This window comes from Myxocyprinus asiaticus, chromosome 28 (assembly GCF_019703515.2).
Source record: "Myxocyprinus asiaticus isolate MX2 ecotype Aquarium Trade chromosome 28, UBuf_Myxa_2, whole genome shotgun sequence".
In the NCBI taxonomy this organism is placed as follows: Eukaryota; Metazoa; Chordata; class Actinopteri; order Cypriniformes; family Catostomidae; genus Myxocyprinus; species Myxocyprinus asiaticus.
Window position 1 is genome coordinate 10,115,001 of NC_059371.1, and position 20,218 is coordinate 10,135,218.

Consider the following 20,218-nt stretch of genomic DNA (forward strand, 5'->3'; position numbering starts at 1 on the left):
TTGCAGTCAATGTATTATGCAAAGAAAAGTGATTACTTCAATCTACAGTCTCGCATAGTCAGACCTATATCCACACTTTGTTTTAGCCCTGTTCCAGCACTGGAGAGTCAAATATAATATACAGTCTCAAAGTTTGTAGTAAAACAATCATAACTGTGTAATTTTAATTATGCTACCTTATCTTTAATCATGATGCTGGTGAATCACGTTCAGTCTCTTTGTTTTGTTCCCTATGGAGTGCGCGCGATCATGAGCTACAGGCTGCAGTTCACTTAACGGCCACAGGTGTCATTAATAACAAGGGTTTCTGAATCTTACTTACTGCACCTTTAAACAGATCTAATTTGTGGTTTTCCTTTTACAACAGACACACTGCAGTTCTTATTTATTTGTCTCCATTAACAATCTTTCTTCTGTATGGACCATTTCAGAGTAGAATGTCCATTATTTCAAGATTATGCAACTGGGCTTGAGCACCGTTAATCATTGATTCCCACGCGAGAGCAGAAAAATTGTAATGAGGGCCAGAGTAGACATACAAAAGAACTTATCTAAATATTTAACTGAACTGTACGCTTGACTCATAGACTGAAGAATTAAATATGAAGACTGTTGTGTAATTCCCAGTGAAGGCCATATTTGACAGCATGTAGACCTACATATGCTAGACTTGTGCAGTCTTGTCAATGGCAGGTGAACCACAGGACATGCTAAATGTTTAAAGGTATTCAGATATGTAGTATTGACTGCACTCGCTTTTCCTCTGGAAAATGAAGTGGCCTTCAAAGAACAGAAAGAGAACTGAAAATGAATAGGTCTCATTCACTAACCATAAACCTGAATGTTTTCATGCAGAAATTATGATTCATCAATACGTTAGTACTTACATTTCCTCTAAATTTAGGATTAAAAAACACAAACCACACATTGTTGGTGACTAACTCGCAGCTTTTAGTATGTAAAAAAAAAAAAAAAAAAAAAAAAAAAAAATGGAACAAATAAAAAAATACCTTGCTTTGGGTGACCCTAGTGGCTTGGGGGCCCTATACAGACGCTGATATCACTTATAGCTAGAAATGGCCCTGCACCAGATGGTAACGAGGATTATTAAATGAAGACTTAAATTAGATATTTTCCTCACACAAAGCCATTACACAGCCTCAGAAGATACAGAATACAATACACAAATAGGGGATTACTTTTATGATTATATTTATAGTGCTTTTCTGATCATCGTTGACATTAAAAATATGAACGAGGGTCATATTGGTGGTGCAGACAAAACGTTGCTATAATGTTGTATTGTTATGAAAGTGAGTTGCAACATAACTAAGGTAAATGTTCATACGCACCTGTTGTGATTTCAGTGAAAATATAGCATGAGATCCTTTTCTGTGAGACCCAGAAGAGAGAGCGAATGAGGCAGATATTGTTTCCTCTGCAGGGACCTGTAAATATAAACTGCGGCAGCTGTCAAATATTCGCCATATCTGATTTGTCTTCACTGTAAATTAATGCTGTAATCATGTTTAAAAGATCGCCTCATGCAGAGGCTTGTGTGTACTCGTGTTTTGCGATGTGTGGTTGTCTACTTGTGAGAATGACAAGAAAAGCAGAGCCTGGGGACAAATCTAAATAGGATGATGGTGTGTCCATCAAGTTACTTGTCTGCTTGTCGAAATGACTGTCGTCAGCATGTAAGCTTGCCTTGTTACACCTCGAAGCACCATCCCTAGAGATACTATCACATACTTGTGCACGGTGGGAACCAATTATCCAACCCATTCTGTGTAGTGAAATCAATTTCAAGCTCTTGGACAACCTCCTCTAGCATTTAACAGGTTTATTGGTGCTCTTGTTGAGAACAAAGAAATGCAGCAGGAGAACAAAGAAACACAGCAGGTTTTAATTATCGCATGTTAAATACTTTGGAAAACAGACAAAACATAACAAAAAAGGCGTGAGTGCTTGAATGCGAAAAAGCAAAAAAATGGAAGGCTTAATGACTGTATTTGACTGACAGGAATTAGCGTTGTGCGAACACATGGCGAGATTTGGGTAATTACACTAGTGCTTTCCTGCTAAGACTGCTGTTTCCTTGACACCGGGCCGGGCCGACTCCTTAAGGAGTTGCATGGGTGACTTGACACTCAAATAAAAACGCCTCACAGATTCTGTATCAACCATCGCCTTGTTAACATCGCCAAATAAAGCAGGCGCTTCAGGAAAGTTACCAAAAGTGCAGTGATCTTTCCTTTCATGCTCAGATGTCATTCAAAATTCCCGCTGCAGGCGTGTTGTGGATGCTTCTTTGAGAACTGCTTTTCTGAAATGACGGCTGTCATTCTTTAAAAGTGCACTGTCTAAAACAACAATATTCTTTACGGTACCGCTGATTTGATTGAACTTCTATGTGTTTGAAGAGTTAGAGAGACTGATGATCTGCTCTGTCTTGTACAAATGCTTGCTGTTATGAGTGTTTATTGGTGTATCCTCAAGTGGATCTTTCAAGAAACACACAATTTAAACTAGATGTTTAGTGCAGAAGTCACAATCATGATGAAAGAGTGCTGCTATATGGTTGCTAATGTGTTCTGAGTGTTTTTTAGCAGCACATTGCAAGGTGATTGCTTGGAAAGAACCCACCCCCAAAACTGGTTCCTAGATATGACTCACGTCCCACCTTCATTGTGAGTCACAGATTTTTTCAGCCATTTTTTCAGTAACCCTCAGTTCAAAATGATCCTCAGTCAGTCTTCCTTCAAATGCTCACAAACAGCCAAATTAAGTCGCTTTTTCTGTGGTCTGGTAGATCGGAATTCCTCTTTTATATATTAGAGTACTGTCTTGGTTTTATGTGTTGTTGTTCATGTTTTGTGTTAATGTCTTTTATTTTGGAAGTTTAGTTCCTGTTTTATAGTCATGTGTTCCATGTCATGTTATTTTCTGTTTCCCTTGCCATGTCATGTGATTCCCTGATTCCCTGATTCCATTTCAAGTCATGTGATCTTCCTGTTTCCCTCCATGTTCATGTGTCTTGTTTTCATTGGTTTATTGTCTTGTTATCTTGTTTATAGTTCTGTCTGTTCATTGGTTTTCTTGTTACACTTGTCCATGTATTTATACCCTCATGTTTGCCTTGGTCCTTTGTCAGGTATTGTGTGTTGTAACATTGTTTGGTAGTCAAGTGAAGTCAAGTCCATGTTTTTTTCACGTTTGTATTAAACTGCACTTGGGTTCTACACTTCATCATCATCGTCTGCCTGTCATTGCCAGCATCGTTACAAGTACGTGTGAAGATTCTAAATTCGAATGGTAAAATTATCTGTGAATTTTTTAATCATGGTCAATAGTGAAAACATATAATTGGACATCCATACTGTATATCATCCATGTCTGCAGTACAAATGGTCAAGGATGAGTAACATTTTATAGACCGTCCAAATATAACAAATATACACAATTTATCCTTCCTATATGAGTTACACACAAAATTGGTTAAGTTTGCCAAAGATAGCCCATCAACCATTTAAATAAATCTGTTTAGCATATAACATTTAGGGATTCTGTTTTGGGTACCTTCATCAAGATGTTATGCATCTGATACAAGGACCTTTACTGCCCCAACATGATTACACAGGAAATCTACATGTTGCTGCAGAATGTTCCGGTACCCTGAAACTAACCCCATTTTGCCATTTCTGACAAGCACCATCTAATATCAGACATTTTTACATCAATTCAAATGTGTTCTCCATTTTCTGTGGCACTACTGATAGCCTACTGATCGTGGCATATTTGCGACAAGTTTGTAAGGGAGGTTCTGGTCCCATAGAAACCAGGAAGCAAACACATTCACATTATTAAAGATGAGTGCATTTCAGAGGTAGCATTTTCCCTCTAAGATTATATTTTTACTCCACTGAGGACTGTTTTGGTTTAGGTTAAGGCATAATGTTCTATACAATATGCATTCCTGTTAACTATATTGCCTAATTTAGAACTAAAAACAACTCTCTTTTGGAACCACTCTGTGGATATTTCACCCGAAAGCAGGAGCTCACACGTGCCCATACATTCAACAACACTTCCAGCTTTGGCCACTGGGAGCAGTAATTCAAATTTCAGGAGACACAGACCAATTTCAGCAGCAGATATTTTGACCTGTTGTTGCTGAATTCACAGTGAGATCAGTCTGACTGCCTTACTGGTTGCTGTGCTTATTGGTAGAATAGCCTTATAGATCAGGAAAAAATTGCACAAACATTTTATTTGCATTGAACATCCCCACCACACTGAATTTCTTTCTTTCTTTCTCTCTCTGTGTCTGTCTTTCTATAGCTCCATGCTAATCAGTTATCAGCCATAGTTTTCCCCCTTACAAGTGATTGGCTGGCTTGTGTGCATGCATGTGTGCTTATGCACACTTAGTATGTGTGTGGTCAGGCACTTGAAGGTCACTGAGATGATTACTCTTGTGGGATTTCTTCACCAGAGCCTCTTCTGTTTATCTCCTCTTTCCTCATCTATTCCCAGAGTAAGTGTTGATAGGACAGTTGTGTTACATGTCCCTGAGATTAGATTTTGCCAAACTAATTTCCAATCTCTCTCTCACGCACTCTTTCTCTGACTCGCTTGTTCTAGCTTTCTCTTTTCACTTTTATGTTGGTTCACAGCTACAAGATGGATTGATCAATAAATTTCAATTTAGGCTAGAGCATAATTTGTTCAAGTTTACACAGGATGAAAATGGAGAAGATCCAGGAAGATGGAAGATGGAATGGAGAGAGGAGAAATAATCTTAGCATTGCCTATACTGGCATTCATTAAACCTGCTCTACAGGACTAGTCTAGCAGGGTTTAACTGGGTGCTTGAATACAAAAAATCAAAAAAACAAAAATCACATGTAGTAGATCGCCAGAGTGATGGCTGTGCATATGACTGTACAGTATTCCCTTATATTATGAAAAAAACAAACAAAAAAAAAAAAAAACACTAAAATTAAAGAAAACCAGTGGGCAGACTGACTTACTACAGGTTAGATTTTTACAGTACATCTAATAATATGAGTAGTATTAGATTATTTTGAAAATGAATTAACTAAAATTCACCAAAATGTTATTTCACATTCCAAAGGTTGTTGTAAGTTCCCAGTAGACAGACTGACATACTACAGATGAGATGTTTACAATTAGTCAGTCTATCAGGAATTTTTATGATGTTTATCCTAAAATAATCTAATACTGTACATTATTGGACTTACTGTAAACATCTCATCTGTAGAAAGTCTGTTTATCCACTGTGAACTTACTACAACCTTTGGAATGTGAAAATAATATTTTGGTGATTTATTTATTTATTTTAAATAATCTAATACTGTATTCATATTATTGGACTTATTTTAAAAATCTCACTTGTAGTAGCTCAGTCTATTAACTGGTAACCTACTACAGCATTTGGAATGTAAATGTTTTAATGTTTTATGTATAACTTGCACATGAACTGAATGAGTGATTGGCACTGCCTGTGTTTAATAGTGAGTGGAATTTTCAGATGGCCCCTTAAGTACACTAATGCCGGGTTCACACAGCCTCCGTGAGCAAGGTGTGAGCTCAGCATGAGCGGCGAGTATTCGTTTCGGTGCCCATATTAACAGATGACACCATTTATACTGCAAGTGTGAGTCGTGAGGTGAAGTGTCCCAGAAGCGTCCCAGACACGGCAGTGAGTGAATAGTTTTGACGTTGAGCCTATTTTTGCCACCCGGCTCACGCTGATCTCAGCGGCTCTGGGTGCAGTACAACACTAAAATAATCAGGAGATTATTGAAAAGACAAAAGCAAATCAAAATTATTCAAACCGAACCTATAGTACACTACAATTCATATGTCTGCATGCAAGTAAACTCAATAAAATAAATAAAGAATTAATAAACTGCCATATCTTTTGCCATTCTGTGTATATAGGTGTACAGTTTAGACACTACATTAACCAAAGTGCAAGTGACTGCCTGCTGTTTTCCTTGAAGCAGCAATAACCTCAGCTTATGAGCTTATTAAAGAAAAAAATGTGGTGTCGGACCCCATAGATAACTTTATTTCCTGCGCAGAGGTGCTGCTGTTTCTTGCAGAAGAGACGGGGCCAATGTAAATGTCCAACGCGACGGCCCTGCTCATGCCACACTCACGGAGAATGTGTTAACCCGGCGTAAGCAATGAAAGCGCATCGGAGCATTTTCAGTCATAATTCTGCAGCCACACCAACTGACAGTTCTGAGTGTAGTGTTTTATGTCTGTATATTGTAGTTATATACCATTTATATTTATATACCATAACATCAAGCCAAGTGTGCGAAATCTTTGCAAACTTGCTGCCAGCTAAGAGCACGGGTACGAGAAACCGAATATCCAAAAAATATCGAACCTAAAACTTTACCCCGCTCTGGGAGCTTAAGTGTGAAGGACATGCTCATCATGTAAATTATGCTAAAGGAAGTTCATGAAAGCTCGTCTCTCAAAAGCTCGACCAGTGAATTTAAAATCAGCATTTATACATAGCCTTCACATTTGTCCAATAATAAAAGGCACTCAAACTGCCGTGTATACGACCCAGTAGGTAAAGGCCACCCATATTCCCATTCAAAAACATTGTAAGTACTCTTCGATGCCATGTACATACTTATTGTCTTATATTAAATATTAAATGTAATAATATCTTCCAATTTATGTGTTATTATTATTATTATTATTTATCATTTGTTATTTACTGTTGTAGCTGTTATAATTCACTGGCATGAATGCTCATCTGTCTTGGATGCACCCTATGTTAAGTCTGTATATTCCCTGAACTGCATCTTGCTTTGTTCATTGCACTGCAATGTGTAAAAATGAAAATAAACCGATCCTTTCAATACTCTTTGATTTCTCATTTCAAAAACGCACAAAACAGTGATGTCAAATTAAAACGCTTATTTAAAGCAATGAAACTATAGCTGCCTTAGACTAATTATTAGGACAAAAGGTGTCCCGAATGTAAGTCCACTGTGACATCGTACATGACTTGTAAAATTGGAACTATCCCTGGTTTTAAAGTGACATCTGGTCACCCTAACTGTGAATGCCAGTCGATTCTCCAGTGCAGACCACCAGTGCCCAGCTGATCAGCTGCACTGCATGGTACCACTTATAAATGAATAAAACAAGTTGTGTGGCATGAAGAAGGATAAATGTAAGAAGACATTTGGCATGCAGAGTGAGGGATTCATCTTAAACATCTTAATAATGTGTGTGTGTGTGTGTGTGTGTGTGTGTGTGTGTGTGTGTGTGTGTGTGTGTGTGTGTGTGTCGCTCTTATCGATTGCTTCACATGGCAATGATTGTCCTAATGCTAAATCGAATGAAGACGAAACCCTTTCTGCATTCAGTGAACACTTTACGGTTATGTGTGGGCACTGTGTTTGATTATTTAATGAGAGAGATAGCTCAGCTGCAATAAAAGTGGCGAGTTTTGGAGAATTAATGGTAAAAAAAATGTAATATTAACTGAGATGAATTCATCTGAACAATTAAACAGTAGAGAACTTTTATTCTGTCTCATAGCACTAAGAAGACGACAGTGCAGGTTGACCAATCAGAAGAAAGGGGTGTTTCAGGTCCACCCATATGCGAATCAAATATTCAAGCCATATATTAGTGAAATCAAACAATCAAAACGCACAGTGCCCTGTGGCTATTTTTCCAATTTCCTATTTTTAACTTGAGTATTAAATAGAAATGATATAAGTCATTATTTGTTTTTAAATATTGGTTTTGTAAACGAATAATGAAATAAGTTGTTTTTTTGTTTTTCCGATTTTGAATTCCTGTTTGAATATGAAATGAATGAGTGATACACAGATTTTGCAACTCTCATTGAAATAATTTCAGGACTTACAGGGGGAGGGTGGGAGGCCAGGTGTTTAAAACCAAGATTCTGTCTAAAACCATATAATGTTTATTGCTATTCTTAGAGAGCTCACCACTTCCTGAAGTGTGTACATGTACATAATGTTCACAATGCAATAATCATTACAAATTTAGAGGTAGATCCCTCTCAACAATTACTCCATTTACATGCACTTAAGAAATCGGCTTATTCCAGGGTTTTAGCAAAAAGCTAATTTTTTAAACGACGTGTAAATGGGAAACTGGGGCTGGATGTAGTGGTGGGCAGGGGTGGGCTGAGCCCAACCAAATGTGAGTCTTGCCCACCCAATCAAACTTTAGGCAAGCATGGTATTATTATTATTATTATTATTATTGTATTTTTTTGTCCATTGGTTAAAAACAGTTTGGTAGTGGGCTATGTGTGGAAACTTAAAGGGTTAGTTCACTCAAAAATTCTCTCATCATTTACTCACCCTCATGCCATCCCAGATGTGTATAACTTTCTTTTTTCTGCTGAACACAAACAAAGACTTTTAGAAGAATATCTCAGCTCTGTAGGTCCATTCAATACAAGTGAATGGGTGCCAAAAATGTTAAGCTCCAAGATCCACATAAGGGCAACATCAAAGCACTCCAGACAACTCTGGTGGTTAAATCCATATTTCCTGAAGCAATATGATAGGTGAGAGTGAGAAACAGATCAATATTTAAGTCATTTTTCCTTCATTTTCTTCTTCTTCTGTTTTTGGTGATTCACATTCTTTGTGCATATTGCCCCCTACTGGCCAGGGAGGAGAATTTATGATAAAAAATGACTTAAAAATGTATCTGTTTCTCACCCACACCTACCATATCACTTATGAAGACATGGATTTAATCACTGGAGTCATATGGATTACTTTTACGATGCCTTTATATGGATTTTGGAGCGTCAAAATTTTGCCACCCATTCCCATTTTGCCTTGTGAGGACCTACAGAGCTAAAATATTTTCTAAAAATCTTCATTTGTGTTCTGCAGAAGAAAGAAAGTCATACACATCTGAGATGTCAGGAGGGTGAGTAAATCATGAGAGAATTTTCATTTTTGGGTGAACTATCCCTTTAAGGGTGTGCTGTAGACCACCCCAACCAATCACAAAATAGCACCAGACATGTGTAGTATTTTTCCATTTATTTTTTTTAAACAGCCGTCAGAATAAAACTCCCCAAAAATATTTTTGGAAACATGTAGGTTTTTTTTGCAACCCACTGGCTACATATCATTACAAAAGCAGCTTTTCAGTGTCATGATAATAAATAAATAAAATACAAATGTACTTCTTTAGAATTCACAGGTTACTTGTGATGCTACTCAGTGTGAGGACTACTGTTGGTGATGAATAATAATTTGGTCAATGCATGGAGAAATCTTTGATAAGGCGAGACACATATCATCCACATGGGTCAGTCTGGCCCTTTATTTGGTTTTTAGGGCTGTCATAGCTGAGAACCCAGCCTCACACAAATAAATGTTGATGAGTGGTATCAACACCTTCATTGCTGCATTATGACATTATGATGGGTGTTCTTCAGCTGTCTAGCACCAAAAAGATTCCAGTGGGATCTCATTGAAATGAGCTCTGAAACTCAGCTAGATCTGGGGTCCTATTTTAAGAGCATTAGCACTAAGTGCAGCGCTATGCCATAGTCAGTGGACATGGCTATGAAGTTTTGGTATTTTCGTGCATGCATGCACGAAGTCTCGGCGCAAGTGCATTTGGTGAAATCGTGCACAAAGTGCTAATGGGCTGGGTCAAGTGCAATTTAATTCTAAGGTTTTTCTCTGGTTATTTCATCTTCTGCGTCCTATTATATAGTCCATTCCCTGTCTTGCACCAGCGATATAAACAAAGACAGCACAATCATGAGAAGTTGGTAGTTAAAATGGACTGTATGCAATGAATTAGAACAATAAACTATTATGTTCTTTTGTGCAATAACTGCATCCTTGATGAATGTCAGGCATATTTCTATGACAGTGACATGCATCTTTTATACAAATATGATTCTCATCAGAATTTGGATGTACGCTCCATTAAATTACAGAGAATGTAAGTATTATTAATCATTTTCATCTACTGACACACAAATAATGTCTAGTTTTAACAGTGATGGTATCGGCACACACTTCACTTCTACTGGTTGATTCTGAATTTGAAAAATGTAATAAAAAAAAAGAAATAATACCAAATACAAACATTTCACTCTCTCCAGCTTCTTTTACCATCACCTTTTGCAGTGACTTAAAAATCAAACTACAACAACCCATGGAAAAATACCAATACAAATTACATCATAAATACAACTGTAAAAATAAACATAATGATAACTGTGAAATAAACCATGACCTATAGATTGTTTAACACAAATGTCATACATTTGTGTTTCATAAAACGGCTACAACAGTGATTGTCAGGGACATAATTTGATGTTCCACTATATTTTCAGAGTTTGGACATGACATTTATTACCACCTCCTGGTAGAATCTCAAAACTGTAAATTCAGGAACTGAGTTTAATCTTTGCGCTGAAAACAGACCTACTTCTGAAACGTTTTAGCGCAATGACCTATTTCTCAGGAAAATAGAAAATTGTGCTTTGTGCCACTTCATTAACATACAATACACCCACAGTTTGCGCACTTACACCCACAAATTGCGCAAACACTCCCGCCCACTTCCGCTTTGCTCTGGCATGAAAATTGCACTTAGAATTAGCGCTCTCGCGAAAATTGGATAAGACGTTGCACACGGTCGTAGCATGTAGCAAGCAGTGATGTGCACTCATGAAAATCAAACAATCTGAAGGGTGATGTCATTGCTGCGAAGCTGCGACACAAGCTGAACACTTACATCTTCCGACCTTGATGAGATACGACATTTGAAGTGTTCTTGCTTCTCCTCCCCAAATGATTCCCGCAAGATTTCAGTTTCAAGGCAAAATCAAAGTCTCTGCAACAGTATGAGCTTTTTTTCTGTTGAGCTATTTTCTGAGCTACAGTGAATGATACTTTTAAAAGTTTCTTATCCACAGTAGTTGTTTCCTTCATCCCAGCTTGCCTACTAGTCAGTTCCTCTGATTTTCACTCAAAAAATGACCTAGGCTTGTCTTTGTATTTGTCAAGTTTTGTATGCAAATATCTGATTAACTTCGATGGCCTCATACACTCATTTGAAAGTAATTGTGCGCATATAACACACTGTGGCTGAGGCAGATCTTTGCTATTGGAAAATAAAACAAAGCCATAATTAAGATAACTGTCATGATATTTTCCACACTTGATTCACTCTTCACGTTGATTGGCTGCCAGCAAAGCATTTGTGTCTTTTGTAGCTTGTTGTGGGAGTGTCATCACCTGGGTCAAGTTGGCTCACTGGAGCATTTTCATCAGTAACTGTCACCTGAGAGTCAGTGGGACTTTTCTTTTGTTCTGGTGCAGGCCTATTTATCTGTTTTGGCAGCAGAACTAAAAAAAATGCAATTTTTTAGTCAGACATGAGACGTCTTAATGTGCAGAAGTGAAAATATAACATTACCAGTTGTTTTTCATATGCCCTACTAACAACTGTAGCTGATAGCTTTTGCACGTCATCATTTCTGTTATAAAACCCCCCACAGAACTTGCTGAGGCTCCCTAGTGGGTCACGGCCACCCGGTTGAGAACCACTGCTGCAATATACCTGTCTCAGGTGCAATGCTGTATATTACTACAGCTTGACCTGTCTGTCCAGCTGTCTGACCTCTACTCCTCCATTGTACCACTGCATATACAATCAAGCACAAACACTCACAGCATTGTGCAGTACGACTACGGTCAAAAGCTCTGATGTTGTTCACCATTGCTTTTTTAAATTGCTCAATGGAAAAGCGGCCATTAGCTTGTCTTACCAGGATCAGTGAGTATCTAAATTATTAATCCACATCTGGAAGCATGGATGCAAACCACAGAGGTCACAGAAGTCTACCATCCAGACTGAGAGAGAGACAATATGAGAAACTGTCATACTCTGTATTGTTTCTAATAAATGTTAGGGAGGTTGAAGTCGTGGCCCTGTGGTTTGTGCTCCAGAGACAGGCTTTCATGTGAGAAATGCAAGATTGATTCAGATCATTTTCTGTGTCCTCTCAACTGTCTCAAAAATAAAATAAAGTAAAAATGTAGTCAAAAAGGTAATCCAAAAAATGTTCAGTTGACAGAGAGTGAAAATGCATGTATGAGCTGTAGTAAATTGTTTTCATAAATGGCAGGGGAATAGATTGGTTGTGCAGGATGTGCAAAATGGGGCCACGTTGCTGAACAAATCACAATTGTTCTCCAAAATGTACATTATTCATTGGCCCCACTAGTTGCCTGTATATTTACAGGACATGATTTTTAATCAGAATGAACATTTTTTACAATTTCTTTTTAGGTATACTATTTTTCGTTATGTTGCTCCATCTGTATTCAATAAAAATAAATGTTTTTTGATCATTATACATTTTAGGACCAGAAAATTAAATCACATTTTCTTTCAAGGGGGCTTTTAGCCTGTAGCACCCTACATTTAAGGGTGCATGTGACCAATTGTACTTTCAATGATTCTTCTGTTCACATACATACCCCAACAGTAAGGATTTTTTTTTCTTCCAGTAGTTCAGATTTTTACAATGGTTTTTAATTTGCAATTATTGAAATTATACAGCTATAAATGTAACTTTATGACAGATAAATCATAGACACACTTCTGCTAAAAAAACTTTACTGATTGTTTTTTAACTTTCAACATGATTTTTCTAATGCTTCTAAGGCCACATCCACACTAATATATTTTGATTTTGTTACGTTTTTGCTTGCCATCCACACTGGAATGGCGTTTTCCTCCACCAAAAACTGAGGATTAAATAAAAATGGCTTTCCAAAACCGCTAACTTGGGAAATTCATGGCATCAGGATACTGTTAATTGAGTAATATTAGTGTAGATTACGGATTAGTGTAGATGACACTATGAAATTCTTGCAATTTCGATAAAGTCTTCTGTTAGCCAGCTAGAAAGCGCTACCATTTCACAATTTTAAATCATCAGAATTCACATCAACATATGTGTCAATTTGCAAGTCATAAAAACACATACACAATAAATGTAAGATCACACTGGCCTGATTGGGCAAGTCACAGTTTCATAAACTGGCCTTAAACTTTCTCACCCTGGCCTGTGGGACACGCTTACAGTTGAGCCCTGACATAACCCTAACTCTAACTAAAACAGGCTAATTTAAAATATAATCTGGCAGCTCAGCTAAATTCCAGTATGGCTGGTGTGATTCTAATCGCTTGCGAGGTCGACGTGTGTGTTTCCTCCTCTCCTCTCCAAACAAAGAGCCGGTATTTTATGTTCTATTAATTTCTGGCTTGTTGGCGAAGCAGCGTGGCAGCAGTAATTAATTGCTTCTTCAGAGAAGTTATGTGAAACAGACGCATGCTGCGTGGTGATTAAAAGCACTTCACTTGGAATATGAATAAGCGTATAAATCACGCTGAGCGGTAGGGCGCGTAATGAGAGAAACCACTTAAGTATTACGAAAAGCAGTGACTGCATGTAACGTCTGGGCAAATAAGCGATTTCAGCGAGTACTGAAGATCATGAGAGACAAAATACAGCATGAAGTCCTTCAGGTTTCTGAAGTCACGTAATTGTTTTATTTGTTTTTGACTGTGGTGGCTTGGTTACATCCGTTTTATTGCTAACTGTAGTAATTTTGATATTTTGACAGAAACCATGGTGGTAAATTTTCTGTTGGGACATGTAGGAGGAGTCCAGAAAAACACATACAGTAGCAGTGCCAAATCCAGTGTGTTTCTACATTGTACATGAAACAACGTCTAAGTTATACAATATTACAAGAAAGATTTAAGGTTATTATGTCAGTTTTCCCAAAAATGTAACATAGTAACCACAGGCCAATATACCATGGTTGCTGTTATTTTTTTACTGTAAAATCATAATTAACATACAAACTCTTTCATTAATTTTTAGAACTTTGTTGTTTTAATTTCTTTTTTTTTCAATGACAGTTGTGTGTAATACCAAGTTACCAAAGTTTTATTGCAACAATAACTGTAATAATGTATTTTGTTAGTTTTAAGTACATAGAATAGCAGTTCAGAAAAGCAGATAGTAGCACCAAGGCACCCGTGTTTCTTTGTTGCAGATGAACTGAAATTTTGTAATTACAGAAGAGATCTTCTTCAGGTTGTTATATCACATTTCCATTAGAAGTGTTTTGCCTGAAATACACTACTGCAGACCTAGACACAAAAATAGAAACGAGAGATCAAGAAACAGACGAGAAATCATGACACATGGAAAAGGGTGAAAGACAGACAGAGAGGAAGATGAAAGCTGGCTCTGTATCAGTTTTTTCCCACTGATCCATCACCTTGGCGACAGCAGGTCTGTGGTTCGGCCTGTTTGCTGTCATTGAAGCTGTAGTGAGGAAAGCAGCCATTTTACATCATTGATTTACATTAGTCAGAGAAGAAAGCTGAAGAATGACTGAAAAGAGGGCCTCGGTTACGCACACACATGCACACACTCCCTTGAGTGTGCCAGCCTTTTAATATTGCATTGGGCGTTTGGTGTCTGCTTTCTACTTGATGGGGTTTAATTTAATCTACGGTGGCTAACTTTCTTCCCACGTGGGGCTCTTTTCAGCACTCGGCAGAAGAAGAGAAAAACCACAGTAACAGAAGAGAGAGAAGAAAGATAAAGTGGGATTATGAGGGTCATTCCTCTTATGCAGTATGTCCCAATCATGCATCTGATCTTAATATATTGTATAAAATATTAAATGTAGGTAGACTCTAAGTGTAATTGCGTAATCCATCCTGTTAGTCTGTTGTAATATCTCTTCAAATCCAGTTCCTAATGACAGGAAGTGAGATCATTTTCGGTGGGAAAAATTATGTTATGTTCCATCCTGTTGGGCATCCTATTAATTTTCTTATGCCTGAGCTTGACCAGAGCATAGTTTTGAAAGTCTGGTATAACTTTAACAGAAATACTTAAAAATACCTTAAAATACAATCAGTGTTCATTTTTAAACCAATTTTAGTTTAAGTCATACTTTTAGTGTTTTGAAGAAAATGCCTTTTAAATTTAGTCAATATTTAGTCATGTCATGTTCATTCGAGTCATTTTTTACTCTGATTTAAATGGCATATATTCAACATTAAAAGGAAATAACATTATAGTAGGCAAATATATAATAATGTGCACTGAAAACCCTAATAAATTGGCTTTACTCAATTGAGTGAGTAAGCTTGTTCCCTCAGTTGAATTTATTAATGGTGTCTCCAAAACTTAAGTAATGAAGTTCACTTAACTTGGTGTTCATATTGAAAGAACTTAAATATTTAAGTTAATGTAATTAGATGCAAGTAGACAACTCAGATTTGCTATTTAAATGTTGTTGTTTCTAATTAGGTGAATTGACTCAAATTTAAATCATATAATAACACAGCTTAAATAAAGAAGATTAGGCTATAACTGATTCTCAGATTCTTCACTGAAATGCATAGATACATGTACTTCATTTGCACATGCACAAAATGAACTGAAATAGAGTTAACAAGGACCAACTGGACCAAAGGGGACACAAATCACTCTAATGGTGACATCACACGAAACAACTATTTGCAACAAAACAACATAAATAATACTACAAAAGAGCTAAGACTTTTATGAATTCTTAATAACAACTACTTAAATGCCCCCATAAGTTCCCTTTGACCAAGGAAATATAAAAAATAATTCAATCACAAAGGATTATGGGTATTCCCCATAGCCTCAATTTTGCAAAAAATAATCCAATCAATTTTGCGAAACCTTAACCAAATATTATTTAAATCCAAACTTGAATCAACTTATATAATACCTTGTTAAAACCTGAAATTCACGCAATAATAGCATATAATGAGTATAGTGATGTTTTAGCTACTTAGTGTGTTGTAAACTCTTTCTGCTATAGAGACTAAATTTACTGTTTAGGATTTTGCACTGCATGTAGCACATTTTTATGGCAATGGCTTTTTCACAACCCGAGAAATGCATTCTGACAAGCAGATAATTTAGATCACTTGTGTGTTGGCTTTATTTACTGGGCAGATGTATTTATAATATTATAATTAAGTTGTGGATAGAGCTGATCAATCTCAAATATAGCCTAAAAGGTTATAGCAGAAAAGGTACTGCATAACAGGATTGACCCAGGAAGATATAACAAGTGAGAATGAGTGGATAGGAGGAGGTTGGTGGTGGATTAGAGGAAAGGAGGAGAGCATGATGGAGTGACAGAGAGGGTGTAGAGAGGAAGAGGAGAGAGGATCAGTGTGGGCTCATGGCTGGAGGCAGGGTGTTGAGTGATGGCTGAGCGTGGGCCTCCTGTCAATGTCACCTTAATGTGTCTCACTGCGCAAGCGAAAGACACTAACAGAGTCACTCACAAATTCACCTCAACCCCTTTAGAAATCTGTCATTTGACAGATACCTTCAGCAATTGCACAACTTTGTCCAAAAGTATTGGAACTTTGGAACTTTTTGTGCTTTATTGGTGGTGCTTGCTAAGGCAAGCATTACAATTACTATTGCTCATACTTATGGTTAGGTATTTCTCCAAACCCCTTACTCTTAAGTGTTTTACTTTTGACTTATCATTACAGACTTACAATAATGTAATAATAATTTTATTTCTATAGCACCTTTTAGCGATTAAGCATAAAGTGCTTCACAAAACATAAAATCAAAAACACACACAGTAAACCCCAACATATTCACATAGTAATAAAAGCAACACACACATTAAAACACAACACCTCCACATAGTAATAAAAACAACACACACTGTGAAACACAATACATCCACATAGTAATAAAAGCAAGTCTATACAAATGAGTTTTTAAACGAGACTTAAAAACAGACACAGATTCAGTAGATCTTATATCACCGGGCACGCTGTTTCATAATCTTGGGGCCTTCATTACAAATGCTCTGTCATCTTTAATTTTGCTTCTGGATCTTGAAACAGCCAACAGTTCATGACAAAAAGAGCAAAGGTCCAATTGTTTCATAAGGCCTTAAAAGTTCTGCTAAATATTTTGGTGCCAACCCATGTAATGCCTTATATGTAATTAAGAAAATCTTAAAATCAACCCTAAAATGAACTGGTAGCCAGTGCAAAGAAGCTAAAACTGGAGTACTATGATTAAAAGACCCTGTTCGTGCCAAAAGTCTAGCTGCAACATTTTGCACTGATTGTAGCCGTGTGTTGATTTAAGACTGAAAATAGGGCATTATAATAATCAAGACGAGACTAAATAAAAGCATGTATGAGCTTCTTTGTATCCTTAAAAACTTAAGATATTTCTAACCTTGGAAAAGTTCCTTAACTGATAAAAACAAAATTGAACTGACTTCCGGACATGATTTTCAAAATTTTAATTAGTATCACAATAGACTCCCAAATATTGCACCACATGCTGATTATTTGGGACCACCTGACTAAGTGCTGACTCAATCTGACTTTTTTCAGAATCATGACCGATTATAACAACCTTTTTTTCTATCAGTATTTAACTGAAGAAAATTACATGCCATCCAATTTTTATACCTCCTATACATGGTTGAAGAACATATAAATTAGACAGATCATTGGGATTCAACAACAAATTGCAGGTCATCTGCATTGCAATGAAAACCAATGTTGTATTTCTGAATCACAGAACCAAGCGGTGATATATAGAGAGAAAACAATATTGGCCCTAACAGGGATCCTTGTGGAACACCACAATTTATTGTTGAAGAGGAGGACATCTCATCTCCAGACACTAGACACTACAAATTTCCTATTCATCAAGTAGGAAACAAACCAATCTAAAGCCACCCCAGATATTCCCACCCATCTCTTCAATGTATCAATTAAAAGGATCAGCTTTATCAAATGCTGCAGTTAAATCAAGCAACACTAAAATGGAGTACTCTCCAGAATCTTCTGACATTAAAAAGTCATTGGTCACTCTAAGAAGTGCAGTTTCTGTACTGTGGAATTCCCTAAAACCTGACTGAAATTTCTCAAAAATCTTGTTACTTATAATTTTCGCCTGGCAGATGATACATCACGTGAAACAAATTATCAAAGACTTACACTGAAGGCCTGACCTGAACCATGTCTAGGGACCAGAATAGCCTTTGACCTTTGCATTTTGACTGAAGCATTGTGTCATTTTGTTCACTGTGTCATAGGGCTTGTATTACTTACCTTATGTAAAGGACTTGTTTACCAAAGTTGCATTAAGGTTGCGTTAACCAAAATTTGTATGCTATTTTCCAAATTTTTAAAACATTGATGGATAATTCCAAATTATGTCTGTCATGTTTACAGATATAATAAAAAAAACAAAAAAAAAACAACAACATTTAAATCACAGCGCATCAATTTTCATTCTAACCATCATTACTTTACGTAGTATAAGTGAGGCTTCACTTTCTCTTCCTGTGCACACTTAATTATAAGTATTTATGTTACTTTTTGTGTCAAAAAAAGTGCAAAAACAGCCATGTCCCTATAGTTTCTTGATTGGTTTCAGGGCATGTCATAAGAATTTTGGTTTGTATGTGAAAATAGACACTTAAAATGTAAAGTAGGTCCCCCTCATATTAGCTTTGTAAACTTGTAAAAAGTGCTCCATGTTCACTTAATTTACACTGTAACATAATTTGAAATATATTTGTATACATTATATTTGAAAATGTTATGCAAATACAGAGAACGTTTGAATATGGAACAAGCACAACTGAAATCATGTGATCTGCAAGTACTCAGCACAGACCCAACATGTCGACTAAAGGCAAAACTAGCCCTATTTCAGTTGTTATGCACTAAAATAATTACAGGCAGTTGCACTTAAACCATCATTGACACAACTTACACAAGTACACAATGAATTATTTGTGAGTTTTCACAGCAAAATAACACAAAAAAATGCAGCAAATAGCATCAGAATTTTTGAGCATATAGCCGCAGCAAATACAGTCATTTTGTTCCGCAAAAATTAGGAAAAAGTGCTGTGAAATCAGGGTGGGACTGATTTACGTAACTTACTTTTATACCTCAAAAGTTGTTTTGTGACTGACAAAAGACCATTTCAACCCTGCTATTGCCTTGGGAGAATGGTGGCCTCTCCAATTGCCTCTCCACATGCTTCAGTCTTACCTATTCTTTAATATAGCTTAACATATTAGCATCCGACCCAGAAGATGTTCATGAATATGCATGAGTCCCCTCAGTTTAATCCTCAAGACTGACAGCTTGACATCTTAATCACAGTGATTGATGGAGCACAGATTCCATTTGATCGGCTATCTCTTCAGTTCCTCATACATTCCTATGGTCGTTCCCACACTGTCATTAGCCATCAAGCTAAATAACTTCCCCTGCCTGGCTAAGGTCTCTGTAAGCTCTTCTCTTGATTGCAGAGTGTATTTTCAGCCCAGTTCATCTGAATAAACTTGTCGCGCTCTGTTTTGTATGAGTGTGTTTTTGTGGCGTGGCCCACACTAAGCCCCCCTGCTTTGGTAATTGGGCCTGCTTTCTCTCAGCAGCCTCAGCGCAGTAGGACCTGGCAGTGTGCAAGGAAAAAAAAATGCACTGCACAAATCCATGACATCAGTATTCTGGTCAGAGCTCAGTTCAGACACAAAGAAAAGAAGGGAAAAAAGGTGGGGAATGCAAGAGAGAGAATACAAGACAGAAAGAAGAAAGAGAGAGACATGCACAAAAGTCTTTTGATTAGGAATTAAATGTGGCCCATAGATGACTCTTTTTGTCAACCATGTTTTTGAGAGCAAATGAGGTTTAAGCTTACAGAACTGGAAAATCAATTGCTGAGAAAAAGACATTTGGAAAAATGAAAGGGAAATTGAGAGTTGCTGACTAAAGATGTGATGAAATAAACATTTGCATTAACACTTTGGATTTGAATGGTTTGGGGCGATAGAAGTGACGTTTGTGCCTGTTTGCTTGTTTGTAGAACAAGGCGGAACATTCAACCACACACAGCTAGAACTGTTGAGAGCCTGGATCTCTGGATTGGCAGGTGAGTGACAGGATGTTGGACCAATGACACCGGCCCGTGGCCAAGTGGGCGTGATGAGAAAACGTCTTATTCCTAAATAAAAAAAAATTTTTTTTAAAGACATCCTGTTTTGGACCT

At 37.0% G+C, this 20,218-nt stretch overlaps 1 protein-coding gene across 4 annotated transcripts in view; it reads left to right on the forward strand.

Moving 5' to 3' along the window:
* LOC127419279 (extracellular sulfatase Sulf-2-like) overlaps positions 1–20,218 on the forward strand; it is a 223,310-nt gene that overhangs the window by 26,660 nt on the left and 176,432 nt on the right. For 3 of the 4 annotated variants that reach the window (XM_051660559.1, XM_051660561.1, XM_051660562.1), the window contains exon 2: positions 20,036–20,101. The exons of the other annotated variant lie outside the window; for it this stretch is intronic. The gene's annotated coding sequence lies outside the window, so the exon portion shown is untranslated. The remainder of the gene's footprint in view (positions 1–20,035; positions 20,102–20,218) is intronic. 4 annotated transcript variants of the gene reach the window in all.